The following is a 19919-nucleotide window of genomic DNA, read 5'->3' as shown; positions in this document are numbered from 1 at the left end:
CCTTCCATTTCCCTTGGGGCGAGATGATGGTCACCCCTACGGACTTCAGTCTCATCACAGGACTGGAGTTCACCTCTATGCCACTGCCGTTTGACAGTGGAATCGACGTCTTTTCTTTGGAGGTCGAGGAGCTGTTGGGGCCGATCGCTATTCGGGCCCGAGCTGAGGTCGAGACGACTCAGTTTAGCGCTAGGGGAATTCGCCGCTCGACGCTGGCAGCGGCCCTTGATGACGAAGCGACCACCCGAGAGCAGCGGGTGCGCATCTTTGCGTTGATGTTGTTGTCAGGGACATTCTCCCCTGACAAAGGTAGTAGGGCGTTGCTTTATTATCTTCCTGCTGTCCGTGATCTTCACCGGATCAGGACTTATGACTGGGCTAGCTTGGCCTATGCTGACTTTGTTCGTGCGCTGAGGGACTCGTGTCGACACCAGTCCTTTGGGACGAACGTTGCTTTGTCTGCCGTTTGGAAGGTCGTAGAGGTAAACATTATTCCCTATAAAGTTTAGCTCTACATTTTAGCTAGCATTTACTTACAATTTTAACTCTTTGTAGATCTGGTTCTACGAGCACTTCCCTTCTGCTGCGCCGGCGAGACCATCGCCGCGCGAATTTTCAGTGAGCGCCTCTTGGGGCGGCCACCATGTGGATATGTCTACTATACGTGTCCGGAACTGGATCATCGCGGTACGACTTTTATTGTTTACTTGCTTTTTCGCGATGCTTTAGGTATACTCTCGCCTGATTGATGTTCGTTATAGGGTCCTGAGGTGGTGTACCGGCCATGGAGCGGTTGGACAGTCCCTGGATTAGCCGCACAGTATTCTGCTGAGCGTCGCTATTTCCTGGGGACTTATGGAGCGATCGTGTACTTAGGGGAGAGGGTTGCTAGACAGCATTCCTCTGATGTCTTCGTCGTTCCTGCTGCTCCACCACGTCATATGTTCGACGAGGCGCGATTGTCGAGCATGTCCGAGGGAGCTGGTATCCCTTGGCGATCCTATGTGATCCCTGGGCAGTGCTATGCTGAGGAGCTACTACCGTTGTTAGCTCCAGCCCCCGTACCGGCCGAGGATGTGAGGGTAAGATTTTTCAGCTTTTACTTTCCATGAAGTAGCCCCCAAGTAATATTTTACTGACCTTTTGTTGTGTATCAGGACGGTGCTGCTGAGTTCGTGCCACCTCGTATGTCCATCCACTACCAAGGGATGTACGGGCCGATTGAGGAGATGATTTCTCCTGCTCCCGAGGGCGAGCGCTTCGTAGAGCGGTCGATTCCTCGCCACCAGACTCGAGTAAGCCTAGTTATCCACAATTTTGTTTTTGTCCATATATCATGCATGTTTACTGACTTATTTTTTGCATTACTGCTTCAATTTTGCCTTGTTTCTGATTTAATTCTTTTTGCAGGGCCAGCCTATTGCTTCTCATATCCGCACGAGACCTGAGGGACGGAGGGATCCGGCGAGGTCCAGCTCGAGACGTCGTCGTACTTCGTCAGGGGGTAGAGGTGGTCGCTCTGAGGCTGCTCGTGCTGACGTTGCAGAGGGCTCGGGATCTTCTTCTAAGGGTGCTCATGCTGCACCGGTAGGAGAGGCTACCTCGGCTTTCAGAGATGGTGGGATGTACGAGGTAGGCTCGTCATCGTGGCAGCCTGCGTAGCCTCAGCCTCAGGTTGATCCTGGGTGGAGTGGTCCTACATTGAGTTTTCCTCCTCCTACGGAGACTAGAGCTGGAGCTGGTGGAGAGGTGACTCCTCGTACGACGCAATTTTACGATATGATGGGTATACGTCCTCCAACGCCATAGTTTGTTCCTGTGTATATTTTATTTTGACTTTTTATAGAACTTTGCCTTAGACTCATTAATTTAGACACATTTTGTATATTTATGCTATTATGAGTTTATTTGTTTGTTATTATTATGTGTATGTTTGTGTGTGCAAGAGAAGTGTAACAAACAATTTTGCGCAAAAAATTCCGTCATTTTTATTATTGATGGAGGGTATCCGACTCTCTCCTCCAAAAAGAAAAAATAAAAAGGAAAAAATCAAATAAAATGTCGGGTGTTTATAAAAAGAAAAAATTTGGAAATTAATCTAGATAAAATCCAAATAAAAGAATAATATAATTAATATAATAGCTATTTTAATTAATTAAGAAAGAGGATAAAAAAGATGTGTAGGAAAGATAATCGGAGCCATAAAGTCATTAGTCGACTCGAGTTTAGGACTAAAAACGCAAGTTAAGAACGCGCGTCTGTTGTGACAACTTGGCGCCAGCTGGCGCCACAATATGGCACGTGGCGCCAGGTGCTACACTTGGCGTGTGGCGCCAAACGCTGGCGGCTGGCGCCAAACGCTGGCGGCTGGCGCCAATTACGGGGTTTTGACGCCAATTGACGCTGATGCCATATTTCATTCTGATTAAAACTTCTCGCAATTTGTGTATAAATAGCCCCCTGCCCAGCCGATTCTTCTCACAATTCCAGCGAATAAAATTATTCTTTGCTTTAGAAAAAATAATAATAACCATGTCTTTAGTCACCAAAACCTTCACCCAATATACTCATGAATGGTGTCGATCACTTAATGCTAGGGAGAGAAAAGAATTAGATTTATTTCACTTGGGGTGAATTTATTGCATCAAAGGGGTAGATCTTGACTTAGATTTCATACATACCTGTAGACACCCATTTGTGTCTCCCCAAAACCAAACCCAGTGATGAGTACCTTTCACGTCGAATCATAATCGAATGAAGCGAAAGTGTGGAAAGTCTAGTGTTGCGGAAAGTTTTATTTCTTTTCTCTTCTCTCTGTTTTTGAAAACTTATTTTAAGAAAATAGTCAACCCAGTTTGGTTGGTCCATGATAAGGGTCCAATAGTGGTGTATTTGGATGGGGCTTGCAAAGACCTTTCCAACAATATATTATAAGCCCAATTCCGATGAATATTCAGGAAGTTATGGCCAATTTACTAAACTGGGCCTGGTTTGAGCTTTATGTGCGGCCCAATGATCTAGGGGAGGGCCTAATATGATTTATCATTCCTAATGCAATTAGGAATGGTTTTAGTCTTCTAGATTCTTCTAGAAGGTTCTTTTCATTCCTAATTCAATTAGCATTGATAAGTTGACTTTGTTGACTTTTCAGAGTTTTAATTAAAATCAAATAGCATTTTCGAAGAAATTATATTATTTTATCCTCTAGTACGGTAAACTTATCGAATTTTCGAAAACGCGTTGAAATCAAGCTTGGCGTCCAACCCTTGGCCTTGGCGCCTGGAACCAGGCTTGGCGCCTGGTGCTAGCCATTGGCGCCTGACGCTAAGGCTGGTGCCTGGCGCCAGCTAGCCAGGATTGGCGCCAGCTCTGTTTCCTGAGCGTCAGACTCTGTTTTGTTTATTTATCTTTTTTGGCTGATTTTCTCTATAAATATCGTATTAAAAACTCCGTTTTCATTCATCATCTACATCTATCATTCACCAATTCTCCTCATTCGCAAGTTATTCACCTTCAATCAGTTTTCATTCATCTCTCTCATTCATCTTTCCTAAACATAGTTCTCATACAAAATTCCGCATTCACAAGATCTAGAAACACCTAGCCATATTCGAAGTTGCCTTCGCCCTAGACGTGAAAGGTTTTAATTTCTAAGGGTTTGGTCCCAAATCTCTCTTTCAATTATTTAATTTAATTGTTTGATTATTATTTTCCTTGAAGTTACTAACGTGTGTATTTTGTAATTAGAAAGAGTTACGAGGCATCAAAGTAAGTACTTTATTGATTTATTGATTTTATGATGTAGAATTCATGTTTACATTGTTGTTATGATATTCCTAGTATCATGTCTAGGGTAATTTTAATATTAAATACGATTGCTATGATGCTTCCTATTCTCTTTCTAATATTTATGATTGCTAGTACCATGTTAGGGTTAAAGATTTGATTTTTATTGCTTAGTGACATGCTAGGGTTTGTTATTAATCTTGTTAGTATCATGCCTAGGATCTTGCTATTATTATGCTTTAATATTAACATGAACATGATTATTATTATAATTGTTATAATTTATGATGATTATGAATATTATTATTATTATTATTATTATTATTATTATTATTATTATTATTATTATTATTATTATTATTATTATTATTATTATTATTTTGATGATGATTATTATTATTCATGTTTATTCTAATGATTGATTATTTATTATGTTGCTTGATATTTATATTTATTGCTTGATCACCTTTTATGCATGATAAAGGGAATCTGTACTTGTAATCACGCTTAATAAGATATTAATAATCTTGTTAGGGTTAATTTGATTATAATTCAAGTGATCGCCAATAATAGATTTGTTTGTGCATTAATATTCAACCAACATAGATTAAACAGGTTTAGGGTTAATCCTATTGATTGCATGTTAATCAGAAAGCGCACATGAATACGATCAGAATAAAGTAGAGGTCTATTATTAGGGCAGGTTCAATCTCTTTTAGGTTGGATTTGTACCTTCATCCCCGAACCCTTATTTGGTTCTAGACCTTATGGAGTTGACGATCTCTTGGATCGTTTAGGGGTGTAACCTTCACCTCGTGAATGGTTTACAAGTTCCTTAAAAACTTGTTGGCGACTCTTTTGCTCTATCTTCTTCCCTTTTGGACGCCACCGTACTTTAGTGTATGATCATAGTGGGGTTCAAGCTAGTGGGATTAAAGGCTTGAATTATTCCCTACAATACCGCTCTAGAATTTTGGAATATTGATACTCATTGTTTCAGATTAGGGTATGATGAGATTAGCCCTTTGCCAGAGGAATTTGGTGCTATCTTAGGCTTCCCTGCAATAGACCTTATAGCAATCCCTAGAGTAGATGCATAATATTATAAGGATTTTGAGCGCTTCTTTAATTAAAAAGAAAGGGATTTATCAAAAATCATAGATGGCAACATAGTTAATTTGAAAGAATTTGCACGCCATTATTTTGATAAACCTCATTCTGAATCTTTTCATACATATAGAAGAAGGGCTTTCCTATTTTGCATGCTTAATCAATTTTTCCTTAGTAGTGGTAAAAATAATGAGGGCCAATCAATTATAACCACTGTTTTAGAACAAATTGAATCAGGGAGAAATCCAATGCCATTGATAGTTGGAGAGACTATGATTAGTCTTGACGAATTGAAAAGGGACCCAAAAGCACCTTTTCGCGGCTCTCCAATTTTATTACAGGTAGAAAAATAATATTTTTAATTACAGAAATCAAAAAATATATTTTTGTATTGTAATAATAATTTATTTGCATTGCAATTTTTTTACAGATGTGGCTAATGGAAAGGCTAGGATTAATTAGCCCTCCGGACGATATTGAGAAGTATACTCCTAATTGCTTCGTGAGGAGGAAGAAACGCTTCCCTAAGATTGGGCGCCATGGGTGGTGAAAAGTCTTCGAATCACGTGGTTTTGCTATCAAGTGGGTCGTCCCATGGTGGAAAATAGAAAGGATGGTTGGTGTTAACAAGCAACCTTTCTGCCGTCTTCCAAGCTTGTCTCGTGTGACTTATTATTACCCCTGCAGGGTAAAAAGACAATACGGCTTGCTTCAGAATATTCCTTCCGGGGATCTTCGTCCTCCTTATGAGTACCCTGTTTCTCAAGAAGTGGACAGATTTGATGCTTACTGGAGTGCTAGACCTTTGTGGGAAGTGGTTACCCAAAAGGCTCCTCCTTCTTTGCCCAATGATGTAAAGAAGTGGTTGCTGAAGAAGTCTTCGAAGGATCAGGGTAGAACTGATGTGAAGAATCGTCTAGGTGACAGGGTGATTCCTGCCAAGGAACGCTTAGGTGCAAGAATTGAATTCAAAACACCTGCAATTCGTAGGAAGAAAAATGCTACCAAAGATAAAGGGAAAAGGAAAGCTAACACAACAGATAAAAAGGCTTGGGTGGAAAAGAAGCATGGAGTGTTAGTTGAAGGGGAGACTATCTACTCAAAAATTGAATGTAGGTCCTCTAAAGGATGCCTACTAGCTAAAGTTATGGATGAGGAGGAGGAAGCAGACAAAAATTGGATAAGGGCTAGAAAGGAAAAGAAAGATTAGGAGCATTGCTTAGCTTTAAATTATTTGACTTAGTTTATTATTTTTTATTTAAAATTTATTTCAGCTTTATTTAAATTCCATCAATTAATGTAAGTTTATTTTATTAATGAAATTTCAGCTTTTAATTAAATTATGTACTTTAAATTTATTTTATTAAAGCAATGAAAACCGAAAAAAAAATAATTTTCCGGAAATTCTTCGAGTACGGAAGTCAAAAAATTTCCGAAAAACACCGAAATTTGCCCAGAATTTATTTTCAAATTGGCGCCACTTATTTGCAATTGGCGCCAATCATTGGAGTCTGGCGCCAGGCGCCAATTTCATCGACTGGCACTGATGATTTCTGGCTGGCGCCAAGCTCTTCTCTACGACGTCGATAATTCGCCGATCTTCTATTGAATTTTTAATTAATTCTGGAACGCGGAGATGTCGAAAAATAAAGTGGCCGCACCCGTAAAGGGTTGCCTACGTATCCTTTTTTAAGGAATCAGGCCGAACGTAGCTCTCTTGAGTATCCTACTCAAGTAATTATGGGTAGTATTTCTTAAGTTGGTCAAGATTTGTCATGTTTGAGAATTCATTGCCATCCATATCAGTTAATTTTGCTACACCTCCTGATAGGATTGTTTTGACAATGTAGGGTCAAGACCAATTAGGTCTAAATTTACCCCTTGGATCTAAAACATTTTTCCTTAGTGCTTTTAACACCAAGTCTCCTACTTTGATATTTCTTGTCTTGACCTTCTTATTAAAATGCCTAGCCATACGAGTTTGGTAACACTGAGTGTGATGTAGAGCTTCTAGTCGTTTCTCATCGAGTAGAATTAATTCTTCATATCTTGTCCTAGTCCATTCAACTTCATTGAGTTTACTCTCCAACGCAATGCGTAGAGATGGTATTTCTAGTTCGACAGGTTGTACGACATCCATTCCATATACCAAGGAAAATGGCGTATTTCCTGTTGATGTGCGAATTGACGTGCGGTAACCCCACAATGCGAAGTGAAGTTTGTCAGGCCAATCTTTATAATTTTCCGTCATTTTTTCGATGATAGTCTTTAGATTCTTATTAGCTGCCTCGACTGCTCCATTTGCTTGAGGTCTGTAAGGGGAAGAATGATGATGTTGAATGCCGTATTTTTGTAGCAATTCTTCACATTCGGCCTGAAAGTGAATTCCATTGTCACTTATCATTTCATGTGGGACTCCGTATCGACAAATAATATTTCTCTCGATAAAGAGTGCTACATGTTTTGCAGTGAGTTTAGCGTATGATTGCGCTTCGACCCACTTTGTGAAGTAATCGATTGCTACTAGGATATATTCGTGGCCTCCTATTCCTGGGGGAGTGATTTTGCCAATGATATCAATTCCCCATGTAGAGAATGGCCATGGCGATGTGTAGGTGTAGAGAAAGCATGGAGGAACGTGTTGTAAATTCGCATAAATTTGGCACTTAGGGCATCTTTTTACATATTGATGGCAATCCCCATTCATTGTACTCCAATAATATCCTTCTCGCATTATCTTCTAGACTAGCATTTTGCCATTTATGTGTGTGCCACAGATTCCTTCGTGGACTATCCTCATTGCTCTTTGTGCATCTTTTTTTTCCTACACATAGGAGAGCTCGACCTTTAGGTACCCTTTTATGTAGCTCGTTGTCTATGAGTACATATTGGGAAGCCAAAAGTCTTAATGCTCGTTTTGCTCTTTTGTCAGCATGAGGAGGATATTCTCCATTGGTGACATAATTGAGTATGTCCGTATACCACGGTTCTTCTTCTTCTTCGCCTTGGACTACTTCGTCATCTTCTATGGCCTTGATGTATGCTGGTTTGTGTCTTTTTTCTATAGTTAGAGGCATTTGCTCGATTTCCGTGGGAATCCTAACCATTGAGGCTAGTCTTGCCAAAGCATCAGCAAATTGGTTTTCTTCTCTAGGTAGATATGTGTATTGATGATATCTGATTGATGATCAAAGAAGAGTCTCCGAATATCCTTAACTTTTTTACTCCCAACGCCAAAGCTGTTTCAAGGCCTACCACGCATGCTTCATATTCAGCAGCATTGTTGGTAACGTCGAAATCAAGCTTTATGGAGATTGGAACATGCTCCTCTTTAGGTGATACTAATAGTACTCCAACGCCACATCCCTTTTGGTTTGAGGCTCCGTCGAAATACAAGGTCCAAGTATCATCTTCAGTAACCATTAGGTCTTCATCTGGAAATTCATTATCTTGCATTAGTGTCGAGTCTTCTATTGGAAAATCTGCTAGAAAGTCTGACACCACGTATCCTTTGATAGCTTTTTGTTGCATAAACCTTACATCAAACTGGGCTAGATTGACTATCCATCTTGAAATGCGCCCATTGAGTGTAGATTTCTCAAATAGATACTTGAGTGGATCTAATCGGGAGACTACGAAGACGGTATGCACCAGCATATAATGTCTTAACTTAGTTGTGGCCCACACCAAGGCGAGGCACAACTTCTCGAGCGGTGTATAGCGTGCTTCGTATTCGAGCTTCTTTTTTCTTAGGTAGTAGATTGCGTTCTCCTTTCCTTCTACCTCTTGTGCTAGCATAGCTCCCATTGTCTCTTTGGTAACCGTCAAATATAACCTAAGAGGTATTCTGGGAAGTGCTGGTGCTTATACGGGAGGATTTGCGAGATAGGCTTTGATCTTTTCAAAGGCTTTTTGACACTCGTCATCCCATATTACTGGTACATTCTTCTTGAGTTTTTTGAAGATTTGTTCACATATCGTCGTCAGTTTTGATATGAACCTACTTATGTATTGCAACCGGCCAATAAATCCTCGAATCTGTTTCTCAGTCTTGGGTGGTTGCATGGACATGATTGCTTTGATCTTGGTTGGGTCTATCTCTATTCCTCTAGAGCTTATGACGTAACCCAAGAGCACACTTAGATGGATTCAACCTCATATTATATTTTCTTAGCCTTTCAAAAAATTTCCTTAAGGCTACTTGATGGCCTGGGCGGTCTTTTGATTTTACAATCATGTCGTCGACATATACTTTGACTTCTTTGTGCATCATGTCATGGAGTAAGGCAGTTGCTGCACGTTGGTAAGTAGCACCCGCGTTTTTCAACCCGAATGGCATTACCGTGTAGCAGTTTGTGCCCCATGGCATTATAAAGGTTGTTTTCTCCATGTCTTCTTCTGCCATGAGAATCTGGTTGTAACCTGCGTACCCATCCATAAACGAGAGAAGCGCGTGATTTGCCGTGTTATCTACCAGAATATCGATGTGTGGCAAAGGGAAGTCGTCCTTTGGACTTGCCTTATTTAGATCTCGATAGTCGACACACATCCTTACCCTTCTGTCTTTCTTCGGAACTGGGACGACGTTGGCGACCCATTCGGGGTATTTGGATACCTTGATAAAACCTGCAGTTATTTGTTTTTGAACTTCTTCTTTTATTTTAAGAGCTACGTCGGGTTTCATTCGACGTAACTTTTGTTTTACAGGTTTCATTCCTGGAATTAATGGTATAGTGTGTTGAGCTATTTCTCTATTAATGCCTGGCATATCTTCATATGACCAAGCGAATACATCGATGAATTCTTTAAGTAAGTTAATTAAATCGGTTCTTTCTTGTTTATTCATTGTTAATCCGATTTTAATTCTCTTTTATGAGTTGAATCATTTGAGATATCAACTGTTTCAGTTTCTTCAATTACCGGTGTTTTCTTTTCGAGTGTTTCCATTGCTTTAATAATTTCTTTGTCTTTTTCATCGTTAGCTAAGCAATGCTCGTCATCTTGGGTTAGAGAAGAACACAAGAAGTAAGGAGAATGAGAAATATTATTATACTCTGAGATCATTACATCAAAGAGTGATATGTCCTCAGGGACTGGATCACTAACTATCCTAGGAGAAGAAATAAGAGGGGGAGGTGTTACTGCTAAAGACTTAGGAAACTCTAGAGGGAGAGACTCTGACTCAGACTCAGACTCAGACGACTCTTCAAACATCGGTCCTTGCCCTGTCGTGATGGATATCTTCATTCCGCTTAGAGTAGTCACCTTGATAGTCTTGCGCCACCCTTGTAGTGATCCTTCAGCTGGAGTAATTAGCTTCGAGGGATTGAAGCTTTCACTTTGTAGGACTGTTTGAATGAGCGAGGAGTTATCTTCTTTATAAGTTGGCTCATTCTTTTCTTGCCCGAACAGTAATCCCATGACGTTAAAGTCAAAGCATGGGGGTGCTTTCTCCTTGTGGACGGGAGTTGGGATTTCATCAGTGAAGTAGCAATCCAAGAAAATCTCGAATCCCGGTTGTCGTATGCCGTTTACAACAAATGGCTCGGGAAATTCATGGCATGGATAGTCCTCTCCTTCTTTTATGAACTGACCATTAAGCGTAAGAGGGTACTGGTCCATTGGAATTGCTTTCTTTTGAATGCGAGCGTCCCTACGTGCTTTTGACTTTTCCTGGGCTCGCTTGAGATCTTTCCGAGTCGGTTCGAAACCAAGTCCGAAAGTGTCTAACTTAGGGAGGCCATGTGACTCCAGCGATTTTGCCATTCCTTTCTTCTTCCCTAGGGTCATCCCAAGAAAGTGTCCTTGTTTCTTCAGCATGGCGTTGACAATCATGTTGGAATGGGGGTCATGGCAAAGAGGGTTCCTTTCATCCTCCTGGATTAAGGAGACTTCTTCGTTAAAGCCCCATAAATCTTCATCATCCTCGTCGTGCTCCACATTAATAATTGGATTCTCTATGGATTTGATTCTCATAGGCGAAGCATCTATGGTAATTGGAATTCCCCCAACTATAGCTTTTACTTGTTGGTGGAGAGATGAAGGGACGACCTTTAGATCATAAAGCCAAGGGCGTCCCAACAATAAATTGAATGAAGCTTTGATGTCTACTACTTGGAAAGTAGTAGCATGTTCTATTGCTCCTGCCGTTACATTTAGGGTAATCTTGCCAAGAGCTTGACGACGAGTGTTATCGTAGGCCCTTATTCCTTGTGTGGAAGGAGTTAAATCTTCGTCCCTTATGTCGAGCATCCTCGCAGTTCTAAGTGGACAAACGTTGATTGCCGATCCATTGTCTACAAGAGTCATAGGAACATTCATCCTCTTGCAAACTACTGTGAGGTTTAATGCCTTGTAATGTTTGTCACCTTCTGGGGGTAAATCTTTGTCAGAAAAGGTTATCAATTTAATCGGACTAGGAAGGTCACTTGTGAGGAAGTTGGCTAGTCCCTCAGGAGTAGAGTCAGAGTCTATCCCAATTTTGTCCAAGGCATTCATTACAGCCAACCTATGTTCTCGAGATGTTGCCAGAAGTTTCCATACATTCATCTCAACCTTTGTCTTCTTAAAATGCTTAACAATGTCATTGTCTTCAATGATAGGTATGGAAACTTGTTGTGTGGTTGGCATAGGTTGTGTTGAAATGGGAGGTTGCATTCTCCCAGATCTTGTGAGGACGTCTATCGAAGAATCTTCTTCACCCCAAATGTCATCTGTGGTATATGACACACACTAGTAGAAAAAGCCTCATTTGCGTCGCTCATTTATAGTGTATTTGCGTCGCTTCTATGAGCGACGCAACTGCTCGCGACGTAAATGACTTTTAAGTCATTTGCGTCGCTCCTAGGGGCGACGCAAATAAGAGTCATTTGCGTCGCTCCTTTATAAACAAGCGACGCAAATGACTTTTTTTATAAACTTATTTTTTGTCATTTGCGTCGCTCCTTTATAAACAAGCGACGCAAATGACTTTTTTTAAAAACTTATTTTTTGACATTTGCGTCACTCTTTTATAAAAGAGCGACGCAAATGACTTTTCTGATAAACTTATTTTAAGTCATTTGCGTCACTCCTTTATAAAAGAGCGACGCAAATGACTTTTCTGATAAACTTATTTTAAGTCATTTGCGTCGCCCCTTTATAAACAAGCGACGCAAATGACTCTTTTGCTAAACTTTTTTTGTTATTTGCGTCGCTCCTTCATAAACAAGCGACGCAAATGACTCTTCCAATATATGCATTTTTTGTTATTTGCGTCACTTGTTTATGTAGGAGTGACGCAAATAACTGAGTAGACAATACAAAACTGTTGTATTTGCGTCACTTGTTTGTTTAATGAGTGACGCAAATGAGGTGAATTTTTTTTTTTAATTATAATATAATAATTGCCTTGTATATGTTTGTAGTACCTGTTTTCCTAGGTATAAAGTAATATGCTAACGCTAATATAATTGAAATTAAAATGCAATATTATTGAATAATGCAAATGTAAATTTCGGCAGAGTCTCCTTTGTAATTTGGCCTACCCATAAAATTGGGAATGACGGCATTATATTAACAACCTGTCCAATAAGATTACATCTCAATATCATAGACATTATACTCATAATCCCAACACCAATTAACCAAATTACTTCATTTCAAGCCTATAATCCAAAACAAGAGTCAAACATGCGCTAAGTGGTAAATCTAAAGTTCAACATTACATATAAAATACTCTGCCCAAATATCTCGGATCTCATTTATCTCCTCCTCGGTGTACGGTGTAGTTCTTGAAAAATCCTATCAACACAACAAATATACAAGAGGAAAGTTTTAATTCAAGATTGTAGCTAACATCAAATTGTATTTATCAAACAAAAAATGAAATATTTGACAACTCATACCTGAATAAGATCTTCACTGCTATGGTGATGTTCAAGTATTTCGTACATATAACGCATGACGTAGTAGCCACACTCACGTCCACCCAATTGTTGAGGACACTACATGTAATATATTTGTAAGTTGAATTAAATTGCTATACTTCAATTATTAAGAAACTAAAATTTAGGGTCAGAAATTAAGGTAACCTGTCCCAAATGCCATGTCAATTTACTTCCCCTAGATTGTCCACTTAATGCCTTAAAACTTCGAAAAACACTACACATTTGAAACAAATAACATATATATTACCCTTACACACATAAAATCATGACATTAATAACAAACTAGACTTACTTTGTCATTGCAAACTTAATTGCTAAATTTCGCTTCTGCCTCAAAGAATCAAAGATGATGACTTCACGCTTAGCCATGCATAAGACCAAAAGAACCCAATGATTTCTACATAATAAATTAGACACACATTTGTAAAAGAGTAAAATAATATCAACAATTTGCAAAGTTCAAATAAATACAAGTTCAAAGTTTATACTTTTCATGGTATGGGCATAAGATGAACTGCTTAGATTTTTGTTTTTCCATCACATGTGTCATGTATAGTAGGATACGATCAGCATCACTATGCAAATAGGTTTCTGAAATCATTTCCGGACACATGAATCCAATGGAAGCCACTTCCTCCGTATCGAGTAAGTCACTCAAGGCCCTACATATATATCATGTAATAACATTATAAATGGTATATGCAGCATTTCCCTACAGTTCTCCAAGCACACAATGTAGATAATCGGCTATCAACATATGTACCCAGAGAACAATCGGGAAATAGTGAGCCATGATCTTCTTAGATCCAAAACAATTCAAGTAGTTATCACCTAAATGAGATAGAACATTCAAGAACAGTCCCAAACCGGGGACTATTCAAGACTTACTCCTAATGAGTAAGCCCTGAACGGGTATCTAAGTCAATGATGCAATTATTATTGCAATTCCAATCAATTATATCACAATTAAAAATCTCATACAATTCACAATCATTATACCAACCAGAACAAATAAGTTAATATTGCAAAGAATGGTTCAGATATATATACCACAAGTGAAGACAATCTCGTATGCGTACTACCGCCTTAATCGTTTGTCCACAACCAGAACCTCGAGCAACTTGTGGAATTCACTTCCGCATAATTAAGAATCTGCCATAAAAAATTACATATATTAAACCAACATAGTTGATTCAACTTAATCTACCATGTATGTGACATAAAAGTTGTTATTCGGCATTGATTCTATTCTTTAATCCTCTTTTTGTTTTCTTTTCTGATCAAATTTGACTTTATTACATATCTTTATAAGTTAAGGTGGGGGTGCATAACTGCATATGTAATAGTCAGGTGTGACGGGGTTCAAGCAATGCAAAGAGCAGGAATCTTAGTGGATCATAATTTTCACCAAAACCTTACCTAATTAATTAATCATACTAATAATTTTCTTCATAAAATCAGATCAAGCAACCCATTCCTAAGAGGTATTCACAATATTTGACTCACGTGACGCCATGTCAGTCCGTAGGAGCAATTTTTTTATTAATGGCAGATCTACTGGTACCGTACTCACCCCCTTTCCTTTATATCTTATTGTTTATAGTGGACAGGAATACATACAACATATACTATATATGATGATCACAGAAAGTGACCAAACCAAAAGGGACAGTCCAAATATTAAGTATCTTTGTCCCTGTGATTATGATAATCACTTTGTCTGACCACGTATTTGCGTGTGTGCTCGTGATCCTAAATCTCATAGAACAAGAGCGAGCACGAGAGAAATAGAGTTCAGGACATTACTGAAAGTGCCTAAGTAGAGGTACTTGTTCTCATAAACGCACCCAATTCGTGCTTCCCATCGCCCATTATGATGATGCCTACAAAAAAATTAAATGATAAAAAATAATTTTAATAAGACATTCAAAGAATCATAGATGTCAACCAGTAGTATATTGCAAAACAGCAACTGTAAAAATCTACAGACTAAATGCAAACAAATTTGCAGAACAAATGGAGCACTAACAATTATCCATAGTAAAAGAACACAATCTATTAAATTACTTTAGTTTGAAGTTTGAAACTTCAAAGAAACCATGGTATTTCAAAAAAAAAAAAAAAAAGCCCCAAAAAACTTTTACCGCAAATTGTATCCAGGCTTTGAACAGTGCAATAGTATTTCACTGGGTGGAAGAACAGATCGCATAAAAGCAGGCTTTGCAGGTGAACAACTATGTCAAGTTGACTGCACTCCTACGCCAATAACATGAAGTAATAATAAGCTCCTTACTTAACTAAACTACATAGAGAAAGTAAAAGACAATTTCCTACACGCCAGAGAAAAACTAAGGCTGAGTACATAACCTGTGAGGCTGTGATACCTTCACAAGTATCCGCCTACTTCTAAAGGTCAAAGACCCAAAGAGAAAAAGTTCAATATTTGCTCCATAATTATACCGTACATAATATTGAAAAGATCCCAGATGATTAAGCCTAGCATTCCAATTACAATATCACTTCTCTATTAGGACATAAGCTAGAGGCCTGGCTTATCATGCAACATTTTTAGGGACTATGCAATATGCTCAAATGACTATGCTATTCTACAGACTGTTCAAAGATGCAAACAAGCAACCAGTAAAATATTGCAAAACAGCCATATAAATTCAATGACTATGCAATATGCTCAGATGAAAATTAACTTCAAAAATTCAATGACTGAAATTCACAAGTATGCAATATGCTCAAATGAAAATTCAATGACTGAAAATTATAAAAATTCAATTAAATCTGCCATATAAATTCTAATTAGTGAACTAACACTAAACCTGAAATTAAACCAAGTCCGAGCCGAAATCGATTGAACATAAAAGATTGAACATTCTAATTAGTGAACTAACACTAAAAGTTCAAGTTAAATGCTACATTCTATCTACCATGAAAAGATTGAACATAAATAGAAGCAATCTTACCATAGGTGAAATTGATTTCTAAAATTCAACAATGTCGAGCCGAAATCGATTTTTGGGGGCGAAATTAAGCAATTTTTCCACTCGAAAATTCAAAAATTCAACATTGCTGTAATTTGCTTGAACTTCCTCGGGTTTTTGGGGGCGAAATTAAGCGATTTTTCCACTCGAAAATATCAGATATTGCTCGAATTTTTTCAGCAGGATTTTTAATTGAATTTTTTGGGGTTTCTACGGTTCGAATTCGTATGGAATTGAGTACATTTTTTGCTCGAAATGGGGGATTTTTGGTCGAAAATAATCAATTTTTCTGGGGTTTAAGGGTTCGAATTAATTAGGGTTTTTGGTCTAAATTTTAGCTCGAAATTGCTCGGATTTGCTGCCGATTATGGGTGTTGAACTTGATTGCGATTTTGGATGTTGAATTTGCTGGGGATTTGCAGTTTTTTGGGCGAATTTGTGGGTGTTTTTTGGGCGAATTTGTTGGATTGAAGGGTCGAAATTGAAAAGCTGGGGATTTGCAGTTTAGTGAATTAGTGAAAGTGAAAAGCTAAGGTCAAAAGCGCAGAATGGGTAACCTAAAGCAGAGTTATTTGCGTCACTTCATAATAAAAATGCGACGCAAATAACAAAATCTGAAATGCTGAAAATTTGTTATTTGCGTCGCTCATTTATTAAAAGAGTGACGCAAATTATTCAGTGCCTTATTTGCGTCGCTTGTCAGTAAATGAGTGACGCAAATAATAAACTTATTTGCGTCGCTTTAATAAATAAGAGCGACGCAAATGATAGAAAGCTAACATACATTTGTTTTTTGCGTCGCTTCTTTAATAACATGCGACGCAAATAACTTTAAAGTATAGTAAAAATACACATTTGCTTCGTTCTTTAGAATGAGTGACGCAAATATGGCGACGCAAATGAGGCTTTTTCTACTAGTGACAGAAGGTGTAGGTCCTATTATGTCCTTTAGATAGACATCTTCTTCATCACTGTCCCAAACTCCATTGATGGTTGCATCCTCTTCTTGTTGAACTTGGACTAGTTTCTTTTCATCAATCATTTTCTGAACCAAATCCTTGAATTTGAAACAGTTTTCTATAGTGTGACCCCCTGATTGATGATACTAACAGTAATATCTATCCGTCCTTTTCAATGATTCGAATGGTCTCGGTTCGAGAGGTTTGATCTCGCCACTCTCGGAGAGCATTTCGAACATTTGTTCATATGGGATCCCAATTGGAGTGTAAATTCTATTGCTCTTCTTGGGTTTTTCAGTGACTTGTAAGGGAAAATGCTTTGCCTCATAAGCCGTTCCCACTGGTGTGAATTCTCTTTTAGGTTCATCTTTCGGAAGTGGAAGCTCATCATATTTCTTATGGAGTTCGTTCATAACTTTGAGAGCTTCACGTAGTAGTTGCGATACCTCCCTCATAGACAGTGTGAGCAATTGTATATCTTCCTTATTTGCCGGTTCTGGAAGGTTATCTTTGACATCGAAAAAGATTTCCTCTTCTTTTTCTTTGACACGGATTTCTTTGACAGGTCTAATGAGAGATGAGGGGTCAACCTCGTTTTCCTCATCGGAGATAGCCAGGGTATGAGCGAGAGGTGCATTATCAATGCTTGGCTTCTTACTGGTAGGGGGCAACGACAATTTGTTATTGTCGATTAGGTCTTGGATAGCTTCCTTAAGCTTCCAACAGTTTTCAGTGAGATGGCCCCTACCTTGGTGATACTTGCAGTGTGCATTGGGGTTCCAATTAGCCGACCTCTTCTCAACTGGTGGGTCGCCAAATGGTCTAATAGGAGTTATAAGACCTTTTGCATTTAATCGATAAAATGCGGTGTCATAACTCATGCCAATAGGAGTGAAGTTCCTCCTAAATGGTTTCTTCTGTCCTTGATTGTTCATGGCAAGGACTTCTCCTAAATTAAAGGTGCTAACATTGTTTGAGTGGGCGGTTTTGGAAGAAGAAGGATTGTCGTTCTTCTTTCCTTTCCAGCCACTGTTAGAGTTATTGTTGGCAGCTTTTAACTTAGCCAAGTCATCTTCAATATTGATCCCAATGTCATAAACGGCTTTGAAGGTATGGAGGTTATTTTGATATTTGAGATGCTTGGAATATTTTTCTTGGAGATTTTTGATGAATAGTCTCACAGACTCTTTTTCACTTGGCACCTCAATCATTTTTGCTGAGGTTTCTCTCCATTTGTTAAAGAAAGAGGTGAAGCCTTCATTCTCTTTATGCTTGAGGATTTCAAGTTCCCTATGGTCAGTCTCGACTTGAATGTTGCACTTGTACCTATCAACGAAAGCGTTTGCTATGGACTCTCAGGTAGAGGTTTTTTCTTTCTCAAGAGAAAAGAACCATTGTTGGCAAACGGTCTCGAGAGATAGTGAGAACAGAGAAGGGAACACTTTCTTATCGATACCCTTGATACTCATGATCGTTTCAAATGCTCTTAAATGAAAGTAAGGGTTGTCAATTGCTCTGAATTTTGGGATGTCGTTGGCGTTGAATTTCTGTGGAAGAAGCTCTTTGTCCACCGAGACCCCTTGTGATGTAAGCTCTTGAAACTTGTAATCGCTAGACAACTTGCTTAAACTCTCTTGCATGAGGTCCATCCGTTGTTGCTTCACGGGATCATCAATCTTGAGTGCGAGAAGCTTCAGTGTCTCAGTCACGGTAGCCAGTTGGTTCTTAAGATCGTTGACTTCTTCTTGTGTTGCCATTTAGTCTTAGCTTTCCTCTTACGAGCTATGGGTTTATCGAAAAGTTGGACTTGTACGAAGAGGTTGTCTTTGATTAACCGTCCTTCCTTTCTTGACCACGCGCTGTAAATTAAACCATTTTGCGTTTTAATTACTTGACTCGAATCAACTTAACTTTACAGTTTATTTTAAGGAGGAAAAGAAAAAAAGAAAAGGGTGCATATTTTTGGCAAAAATAACGTACATATTTTAGGGAACTAAGTATAGTTTTTTTTTTTATTTGGAGGATTAATATCCGACTTACCCCCCTAAAAAAATGACAGAAAAAACGCGCACACAAGACTCTCTTAAACATGGTCAAAGTATGTGTATTGGTGTGTGCGTTGAGTGTAAGTGACATGCTTGGACTCTTGTGTAAGACCATGGGACTTAGTGCCTAAACTCGATAATTGACTCAAATAAATACTATTGACAGCAAAAAAGTTAACCGAAAATAGAAAAATGATTAATTAGACTCTAGATGATGACTCGACCAACAATCCGAACTGTCGGCCAAGCGACAGGACTGGCGTCACGTCGTAGAGCTTGGCGCCAGACGACAGGGCTGTCGTCAGGCGCTACACTCCATAATGTGGCGCTACAGCTCAGACCTTGGCGCCAATATTGGAGCTTCGATCTGGGACTGTGTTCGGTGTTATTAGTTAATTAGGGTATGCCTAAAGTCGTACGAGGTCAATTCCGATTAAAATATTAGACTTTAATGACTCAAATTAATTAATTAATTAGGCAAAGTTCTTTAAGTCATTAATTTATTTAGTCTCAACCCAAGTCAACAAACGGTTAAGAGAAACATAGAATATATATGCACAACAAATAATGCACAATTAGTCAAGTAGGCACAATATGATGCAATGCGTTTGCAACCTAACCATGGCTCTAGTTCTCTATAGTTCAGAATATGGTTTAGTCAATAGAGGGTCCATGGTTAATTGTCCGGATGCACCGCGCGGAAGCCTAACCGTGAAGGGTTGGCGCGAGTGGATGGGACACCGCGAGCTTTAGAAAAAACTCTCTTCCATGGTTTGGTGAATTCAACATCTTGGATGTACCCTTTGTTGCACGGAGCGTTCAATAGGGTAGATGGAGCATGAATTCCCAGAGGGTTATGTCCATATGTAGAACACATGTGGGTTTTAGAAAAGTGAGAAAAAATTCAATCAGGAAGTAGGATCGAGCAAACAATACGAAAAACCGGTCGAAATTAGAACTCATATTTCTGGCTCGGTATTGGGGGGAAATTAGCGCCAGCAAACAGAGACTAGCGCCAGTTTTTAACTGTAGCGTCTGGCGTCAATACTGGCGTCTGGCGCTACGGCTAAAAGTCTGGCGCCAAGCTCTGGCCCCCGA

General features: G+C 39.0%; 1 long non-coding RNA gene across 1 annotated transcript; it reads right to left on the bottom strand.

The window, feature by feature from the left end:
- Positions 1-13326: 13326 nt before the first annotated feature.
- On the bottom strand, positions 13327-15497 carry LOC145559785 (uncharacterized). Its single transcript, XR_014092953.1, has 3 exons — positions 14631-15497; positions 13875-13976; positions 13327-13486 (listed from the first exon to the last, which is right to left on the bottom strand). It is a non-coding gene; the product is annotated as an uncharacterized LOC145559785 (long non-coding RNA).
- Between the last annotated feature and the right edge of the window lie 4422 nt (positions 15498-19919).

Source organism: Chenopodium album, chromosome 9, assembly GCF_948465745.1.
Source record: "Chenopodium album chromosome 9, dcCheAlbu1.1, whole genome shotgun sequence".
Taxonomy (NCBI): domain Eukaryota; kingdom Viridiplantae; phylum Streptophyta; class Magnoliopsida; order Caryophyllales; family Amaranthaceae; genus Chenopodium; species Chenopodium album.
The sequence above is the reverse complement of the archived record's forward strand: the minus strand, read 5'-3'. Positions and strand labels throughout refer to the sequence as shown.